Genomic DNA, 9,615 nt, shown 5'->3' with positions numbered 1-9,615 from the left:
GGTCCAGGAAGGGTGAATTTATAAGCCTTAATGAGGTCTGAACATGGGTGGGCTCTCTCTGATCTCCAGGGCACATTACCTTATGGTAGAAGTTTCCTTCAGAGGTTTTCATTTTAAATGCTAAGCCTAGAGGCAAGTTAAGCATGAAAGTCACCATGACCACCATCCATACAACAGCTTTTGTGAAACACCTACTATAAAACAGAAACAGAAATGATGTAAGAATGACCTTCTCATACATTCTTTCTCTTTCTTTCTCTCTCTCTGTAGATACATATATGTGTATATATATATATATATATATATATATATATATTCTTATATATCGTGTTTTTATATCCTCATATATTATATATAATACATATGACCTTCTTATATATTATATATCTCTGAACTTCTGAGTGTCTTTGTATGACTATTAACTTAGTGTTCTACAAGTATGATTTGTAGTAATGTCTTTCAGAATTTCCTGAAAAAATCTGGAAACTGGTCTAGGTAGCATTTCTAGGTGAGCCATAATAAACCTTTATGTTTTAAGATGGAGGAGTTTTCGTTCATTGTCTCATGGTAGTTATTTGGGGGCTAAATCCTTAATTATCATGACGTTACTATTAGAAGACCTTGTTCTAACCATTGTCAGACGTCCACAACACACTTAGCATCTCCAGAGATCACTGTGTTCTACTGGGCACAGTTTCTGTTGTGAAGAAGCAACTGTCTATCATTGCTCTTACATTTACTTTACTTTCAGTCCTGAAAGCCAACAAAATATGTTAAGATATTATATTCCCAACTTCATCCCACAACTTATCAATTTTTTAATAAATAAAAAGTTTGGAGGCTTCCCTGGTGGCGCAGTGGTTGAGAGTCCGCCTGCCGATGCAGGGGACACGGGTTCGTGCCCCGGTCCGGGAAGTTCCCACATGCCGCGGAGCGGCTAGGCCCATGAGCCATGGCTGCTGAGCCTGCGCGTCTGGAGCCTGTGCTCTGCAACGGGAGAGGCCACAACAGTGAGAGGCCCGCGTACCGTAAAAAAAAAAAAAAAAAGTTTGGAATAGCAGTTTACTAAAGAGGAAGAGCCAATAAATGTGTGAAAAGAATCAAAGATATGCAAATTAAAAGAAGATTGATATACTATTTCCATCTTTCAAGTTGGCAAGTTTTTTAAATGACTGCACCACAGTTAACAATGGTTAGGAGAAACCAGAATTCACCGGACAGGAGTATAAACTGATCTGGTATCTCTGATGGAAATTTGACAAGATGCAACAAAAGCCCTAAAATATGTGTATATCCTAGAACCCCAAACTTCTGCATCTAGAAGTTTTTATAAGAACATAATAACAATATGTACACATATATATGTTTCAAGATCTTCATCAAAATGTCACTTAGAATATTTTTAAAATGTAAATAAATTTCAAACAGTCGATGAAGTCAACTTTTGACACCATACAGCTATTAATGAGGTAGAATGGAATATTCACAATATTTCACTCAGTGAAAAATAAGGGCTACAAAATATTCTATATGTTATCATCCCATTTGATTTTATGTAATTGTGTGTGTGTAAATAGAGGGTGGTGAGGGCGGAGAAACAGGTTGGAAGAACAGATATCAGAATATTACCTAAGGCTTTCTCCACGTAATGGTCTTAGAAGTGATTTAAGAATTGGCTGAGGAAAGTTGTAAGACCAAAATATTATTTAGTGGTGCAATTTTCTGTATTAAAATAACCAGTTGTTCGGTGACTTTAGTGATCCACTCAATGCTTTTCGGAAAGCTGATATTTAGTTTCCTGCAATTGTCAATCCGGATACAGGTTCACACAAGTCCTGACGTCAGGGTCTCAGTCAATAATAGTATTAAGACTGGCCAGCCCCTTCACTGAAGTCCTTTGTTGTAATGACAGCTACGTTGTGATGAATACTTAACATATCCTGGATTCAATGCTAAGCACCTATTGGTATATATACATATAAATTCATATTATCCTTCACTAACCCTCTGATCTAGGAATAATCAATCCCCATATTCTGAAAACCCCAAGCTTAAGAGAGGTTAGGAGGCCTGCCCAGGTCACATATTCAGTGAGTACCAGAGCAGGCGTTAAAATCCAGCTCTGCGGCTCTATACCTTTATATATAACCTGTCTGTAACACAGCCTCCCATCCGCAAGTCCACTGTCGGACTGCAAGGAAACTTCAGGGCAATCATCTCATTAGCTTCCTGTTCTTCTGGCCAACTGAAAGTTAACTGAACACTAGAGATAATCTAACAAATATCTCGTGAACAAAGAAGAAAGGTGATACATTTGCCAAAATTCTTCAGGTATGTGTTTATAAAAACATGTGTATTGGAAATAGGAAAGAGGCCCAAAGAAACTAATGTGTTTTGCATAAAGATCATCATTCCTGTACCTCGGAGCAAAGCAAATATTGGTTTATACATTGCCTAGAGAGCCTTCGGGGAGAAATTAGCATGAAAACCATTTGCTTCCTAAATAAAAAGCTTAACTCATAAAATATGGCTGAAATAAACATGGCACAGTGAAATAAATCTGACAGAAAACATCTCTGAGATGTCTTGGGAGAAACAGAGGAAACCTTAGAAGAGCTGGTCCAACTGTCCAGTAATCTGGTGTGTGGTCCCCTGAGGCCTGATGCTTTGCTCTTCGCTTTGCTGGCTTGCCCTGCAGGGAGCTCTTACTGAACCAGACAGGCACAAACCATGATCTGGGCGGGCTGCCTACAGAGCCAAGGCATGTCACCAGGAGGAAAAAGGAATACACGCTAGACCTAAAAACAGCTTGGCAAAACCAAAACGCTGATCATTCTCAAGGGCCCTCTGGCATTCACAAAACTTGATCCTGCCCCCAGGACCTAGTTTGAAACAATATAAGAAGAGCAGTTCTCTAGCATGTGCCCCCTGGCAGATCTATAATTTTTCACTGTCCTGAAGTTCAGTCGTGTTATGCTTGTACCAGAACAACCAGTCCAAAGCTAAGAAGGCCTTGAGTCCTAGTATTTCTCTGAATAGGCTACAGGTCTGGATCAGGTAAGGGAGTGGAGGTGGGAGGTGGGTTGGGAGCCAGAATCCTGGCCAAACTCTGTGAGGACCCCCAGCCTTGAAAATCCCTTTGGTCTTTCATCGCTTTGTCTTTTACACCAGCACCTCACACCACTGGGGGCTGGCATGGTTGTCCTCATCCTACATTCAGCCAAGAGGAAAAGCATGTAAGATGAAGGGACAGAATTGCCCAGCTCCTGCTCAAATCCACGGTCTACCAGGGAGCAAATGTAGCCAGCTGATCACAGACTTGGCAAAGAGATGCAGACTAAGAACTGTTGCTCCGCATCCGTCTCTAACAACCCTGGGAAGAATTCCCAAACAGCATCATTTATAAAAGAACGAGCAAATGACCTTTTCCTGACATAGCCCACAGCTTGTCACAAAATCCATATGTGCTATTCCAAAAATCACTTTAATTTTATACGTTTTATATGTTTTCCTCTTTAATGACGCTATTTGGATAATTTAGATTCTAGAAATATAAGTGCTTTAAATACTCTAAGATAGCTTTATATGTATGTTTCTGTGGCTTGTTAAAATGATGCTGTGCTCATCTTTATGGCTTTAAAACGTCTTTACTCTACTATGCTACTGATCAACGTGTTCCAAGGAAGCCATTTGAATCACACCAAGAAAAACTGGAATGGAATTTAGCAAACTTCGACTCAGTTTTCTTATGGATTGTGAAGGAAATATAAAATAAGTATTCTATAAGACTTCTGTAGAAAGAATGGATTTTCAATTAGTCAGAAAACAGAAGAAAACAAGGGTGCTTTCCTCAGAGCGCAAAGGATCAATCAAGTAAGCAAATTAAGCTCTAATTAACCCTCGCAAGATGTTTACTCTAAGACCTAGTTTTTTCATCCGTAAAATGAGAATAATAGCTGCTGCTGCATGGAGATCAAATTTTAAAAGAGGTACCTAGCCTTTCAAGCACTTCTTAAAGGCTCACCAGCATCACCATCACCATCATCATCACCATCATTATTGCCATTTTTCATTTCAAGCGTATGTACTTACAGACAACACTGAGTCAAGGAAGATGGGAATGGTGTGCTATGGGGAGTCGGGTGGTTAGAGGGTTAGGACAATGAGGCAAGACCCATATCCTGTAGGTAGACTGATGGATCTTTTGATCACATATAGTACATCTAACCTCAGAGAGGTGTTTTATAAACAGGTACATCCAGTCACATGACGGGCTGGGTAAAGTCATGGTCTGCTCATCAAACTCACGGGTCTCTACCTGAAATACACCTTTCTCTCAGGTGGTACACGGATTGGTACTAGGAAGCCAGCTAAGTGGCTGAGTTGGTCCCTCTAGCCACCATCTGTCTGTATCTCTGGATGCAGGAAGTCTTGAGGGCCACATTTTCACTGGGTACAGATGGAGCTCACCCTAAAAGACACAATTTATAAACAGGCACCCAAGTCCCTTGAAACTCTGCTTATTGCTATGTTGTGATCCAAGTTACTTCCCCTTGAAGAAAAGCCTTAGTCCTCTCACACATGGATTCCTATGGACTTTTTTCATTTGCCATTCATTCATCTACCATTTTATTGAGTTTTCTCTCTGTGTAAGGTAGCGAGCTAATTGTTGGACCTATGGACTTACAGTGATCAAGGAATAGTGTCAAGGAGTCATTTAGGGGAGCAGAAGACACTTCATTACACTATACCTTGGTGTTGTGGGGTACCCACTTTCAGAATCATTGGTCCCTCTTATGCCTATAACCACAGGCAGCTCCTTATGAACGTCCCAGGCCTGAATCCCGCATCCCTCCATTCTATGAGGTCAGATGAGGGTTAGCTATTCTTATAAGGTAGGATTCTTAACTTCTCAAAAAGTGGAATGTACAGGTGGCTATGGTACCCACTCATTGGGAATTGAGAGTTTTTTGCAGGCAAGGCTTTGAAGGGCTATCAGTTCACACAATGTGACTCACTGCAGTGGTCAAATAAAGAAGGGCTGCATATAGCTTCCTGCCTCTGGACATGTGGTGATATGTACACTTAAGAGATGGGATCAGGGTGCTGGTATGAGAAGGCGAATTGATAATGATGGCATCAAGGGCTTCATCATCCTTGAATGAAACGTTTGTGGTCATCCTTTGGAAAGAATGATAAAGTTTGCCCTTTGCAAGGCTAATTTTTGGCATAAAAATATTTATCACACAGCTTGTGGAGCTGGAACTGGAGAGCGATTCTTGAAAGGGAAAGATTTTTAAGGAGGTGAAGTGAAATTGGAGGCTTACATTCACTCTGACATGGGGGCTGTCTGAACACCCAATCCTCGCTTGGCAAGAACATCCCTGGTGAGTCACCTTGTGAGCGTGCTGATTAACGCCTCTCAGTTGCAGCAGATGAAGGATACACGTCACCATATGAGTTAAGTCACTCACGGCTCATGAAAATAATCCTTTTGAGAGACTAGAGCACTAAAGAGGGCAATTAAACAGGCAGGCACATCAGCACCAAAATCCTATGTGTTTGAGAAAGTCACCTTGCTGGGGTTTTTAGTCATAAATTACTTTTTATAAACCCAGTCCTTTTCTTTGCCAGAAGAACGGCCAGCATAACTCAGAAATGGCCTCATGTAAGAGAGAATCTGCAGAATCACCAGGTAACGCATACAGAGCCCTTAGCATGAGGCATTTGCTACGTTGCAGGGAGTGGTGGTCTCATCATTATCATGTCTATTTCACATGTGTGTCAATCATGAAAACAGAGCCTCTACAACTATTATGAGAATAAAGGATTTAGTGGAAGAATCATTGTTCATACAAATGGTGATATAGGAAAATGAAAACCTTGAAGTAGGCGTCAGAGAATCAGAGTCACAAGCCACACACACCTGATACGCTGGTGAAGGCGGACGGGTCAGAGCTTGTAGGAAAACATGAGAAGCTGTGTGCACCTGGCTGTCAACAAAGGGTTACAAAGGGGAAGTTCTTGGACAGGGCTGGGAAACTCCTGCTCTGTAGAATCAGCTGCCCCTCAGGAATTCACCTGCAGCCGGTGACCGACCACGTGGGAGCGCACCTGAGGCTGCTATTGGCTGGCAGAAACAGATGAACTGCACGAGCAACAGGAAGAGAGCAGGGGCGGACTGAGGCTTCCCAGGCACCTGGGCATCATTCCTCATTGTGCCTGACTGCTCCCCCTGTAAGAGGACAGCCTCTGCTTCACTTCCACTTCCCAAACCTCATACAAGTTCCTCTGGTGGCCCTAACTCAGGACCACATGGCGAAGGAAGTCCCGGGAAATGTTCCCTGCCTTACACAGGAGAGGCAGTGCCAAGTTAATTAATAGAACAATGTCTGTCTTAGAGTTTCGATGACACACATGGGCTCTGGAATGAGACTTCCGAACACGGCTCTACCACTTACCAGCTCTGCCAGCTAGACATGTTTCTTAACTTGGGGAAACTTCAGCTCTTCATTATGGAAAATGGAGGTAATAGAATTGATTTCAAAAGGCTGTTGGGAGGATTAAAAGAAATAAGACAGGTCAAGGGCTTTGCCCGGAAACAAAATAATAACAACAGCGATAACAATAATAAAAGTAGTAGTATACCGTTTGCCTTGTAACAACAAGGGTATTAAGTCCAGTATGGCCTTCTCCACTCAGTACTCTAGAAACTGGCCAGGACTGTACTGATTGATAGCTAGAGCAGTCTAGTGCACTCCACATTCACTCTTTGACAAGATGCCATGCTCCGTAGGAGAATATATTTTATCCTATTCTTTTAAGCATGAGCCCTAGCCACTAAATTGCATGAGGAAATGTGCCTGGATGCCAAGAAATTCCTTTGGGCTAGCTGTGTGCTCAGAGTGACATACGGAGGAAGTGGGGATGACTCTCAAAATGACTTGAGAGATGCCACAGAGAGGCTGACTCACTGTCAAGCTAGACCTGAGGAAACTGTCTGTTTTTAACATTGTGGGTTACTTCTGATGATGTCTAGTCAATTCAATTCTCTTCAATCCAACACTCATGTCTGAACACTTGTGTGTGTGTGTGTGTGTGTGTGTGTGTGTGTTCAGTAAGCTAGGTTTCCATTTATTAGGCAACTATTAAGTGCCAGGCACTATGTTAGGTATTAGCCGTTTGATTAGATGTCATAATTAGAAATTAGAATTTAAAGTTATTTCAGTGAAAGGGATAAATAAGACATAGCTCTTTCCTTCAGGAAGCTCATAATCTACCATATTGGGCCAGGAGGTAGAGGGAAAACAAATATCATGTAGATTATGAGAAGCATTTTATAAGTGGTACAAACACTCTGCCGTGAGCCCTGGACGAAGGAAGTGTACACATTCAAGTGTCGGCCCACGTGTTACCTTCTTAAAAAGGCTTCTGTCCAAACTAAAGCAGTCCACCTCCCTTTGTCACAATACTCTCTTTTCTTCACAGCCGTTACTACAATTGGTGATTTTAAAAACCTTTACTTTCTTTATTATTGTCTCTTTCAACTGGAAGATAAAATTCCACAAGATGAGAGAATTTATCTATTTTGTTTGACACTAGTTCTTCAGGGACTAAGACAGTGCCTCTCACTTAAGAAATGTTCAATAATATCTGTTAAATAAATGAACATTTAATTGATAGGATCAGAGACTTCATAAAAGAAGTGGCATCAGGGCTTCCCTGGTGGCGCAGTGGTTGAGAGTCCGCCTGCCGATGCAGGGGACACGGGTTCGTGCCCCGGTCCGGGAAGATCCCACATGCCGCGGAGCGGCTGGGCCCGTGAGCCATGGCCGCTGAGCCTGCGCGTCCGGAGCCTGTGCTCCGCAACGGGAGAGGCCACAACAGTGAGAGGGCCGAGTACAGCAAAAAAAAAAAAAAAAAAAAAAAAAGTGGCATCATTCAAAATGTTTCCTAAAAAAGGAAGGATTTCAACAAGTAGGGTTGGGAGTTAGAGTAGAGGGGTCATCATGGCAGAAAGGAGCAGGGTGAATAAAAGTCCAGAGGTGGATGTCTCGATTCTCAAGGAAACTGGAAAGTCAGAATACGCACATGTCCTAGGGAATGAATGTATGTGTTAGTTTAAAGAAAATGTGACCAAAGTGGGCTATGGTTGAAAGGATAGGTGCGTTTCATGTCAGGAACTCACTAGCCCTGTAGACAGATTCATTCTCCTTGGGAGACTCACACGGGAGCCCAGAAGGTACCAAGCTACCGCATGAGATACATGAGCTCCCTGATGGGAACAAACTGTTCCAGCTAGAATGCAACAATTCACTTCCCGCCTGTGGCAGAGGCTGTAACTCCTCACTGAATAGCCAGTAACTAAGCATCTTTTCTTTGGGGGGGGGGGGGGGTTATATGAATTAAAAATGGGAGTGCTTTCTCTTTGGTACCTCTCTCTGTCATCGATCTGAACAGTCAGAAGCAAAAGACTCCAAGACGGTGCAACAGCAGGATGGAAGAGGCCTTGGTCCCTGAGCCGCTGCTTGTAGAAACATCACTCAGGAAGTCCCCAATCCACATCAGACTGACGTGAGGGACAAACCTTTGTTGCTGTAAGCCTAAGACGTGGGGGGGGGGGGGATTATTCTACTGCAGCATGGACGAGACTAGCCACCCTGATGAGGACGCTCTTTCTTAAAAAAACTTTTACCCTTTGTTTCTTTTTTGGGGGATCGGGGGAGGCGGGAGCTCAGCTTTGATTGAATCTTCATATATACTATAATCATAATGTGCAGCCACTTAAACAATTTAGCCAATCAAACTAATGACCCTGCTTTAAACCTACTGTTCCCATTCAAACTTGGCACATTGCAATATAATATTAGTAATATACAGTATTGATTTGATCACAATTTCCCATAACAGTAGAGTCAGTAGACCTCTATTTAGGAAGTGAAGCTTAAAACACTTGCTATTTTAAGGATTATAGAATCTGATTTGGGTAAGAACTGTCACATTTCTCCACATTTTTAACTACCTCCACTTCCTCCTCTGATGTCTATATTGACCGTTATTTCAGTTTCTGGTTAATATAAACAATTCCCAACTGAATTATGAAGTTAGATGGGAGAAGAGAGGTGAGAAGTCAAGTACAGCAGGAATCTGTGTAAAATTCGGGGACCCTGCTACTCCAGGGGGCATTGCCCACCAGAATGCTATGTGGAAAATACATCCTAGAGGACAGTTCTCAAGACGGCTTGCATGGAGTGGTCCAGGATGTGCTGAACACAGAGAACTGTGCCTCTCACAGTTGTACAGTCTGGTGGCAATGTGAGGAATGTAGCAATAAGCCAAAGCCCATAATGAATTATAAATGCCAACCCCCTCAAGTATGAATGGATCAAATTAGAACTTGGTCTCTGAGCAGAATAAGCATTTATTTAGAGAAAGACAGAGGCTGATTAATGCACCTGCTGGAGTATCATCTTCTGAAGATGGAATAACATCTGACCTCAGACCCTCTGGCTCATTTGAGTTGTGTGCCTTTGCATTTCCATTTAACACGATTTCCAAGTAATTGGTGAGGTTATTCTAGATATTGGTTCAATAACTGCATAGGCATTTAATGTT

General features: G+C 42.2%; 1 long non-coding RNA gene across 1 annotated transcript; it reads right to left on the bottom strand.

Moving 5' to 3' along the window:
* Positions 1-4,453: 4,453 nt before the first annotated feature.
* On the bottom strand, positions 4,454-6,479 carry LOC141278219 (uncharacterized). The gene is made up of 3 exons (XR_012330566.1): positions 6,462-6,479; positions 5,927-5,993; positions 4,454-4,471 (listed from the first exon to the last, which is right to left on the bottom strand). It is a non-coding gene; the product is annotated as an uncharacterized lncRNA (long non-coding RNA).
* Between the last annotated feature and the right edge of the window lie 3,136 nt (positions 6,480-9,615).

This window comes from Tursiops truncatus, chromosome 3, assembly GCF_011762595.2.
Source record: "Tursiops truncatus isolate mTurTru1 chromosome 3, mTurTru1.mat.Y, whole genome shotgun sequence".
Taxonomy (NCBI): Eukaryota; Metazoa; Chordata; class Mammalia; order Artiodactyla; family Delphinidae; genus Tursiops; species Tursiops truncatus.
Note: the sequence above shows the minus strand (reverse complement) of the source record. Positions and strands in the feature narration are given on the sequence as shown.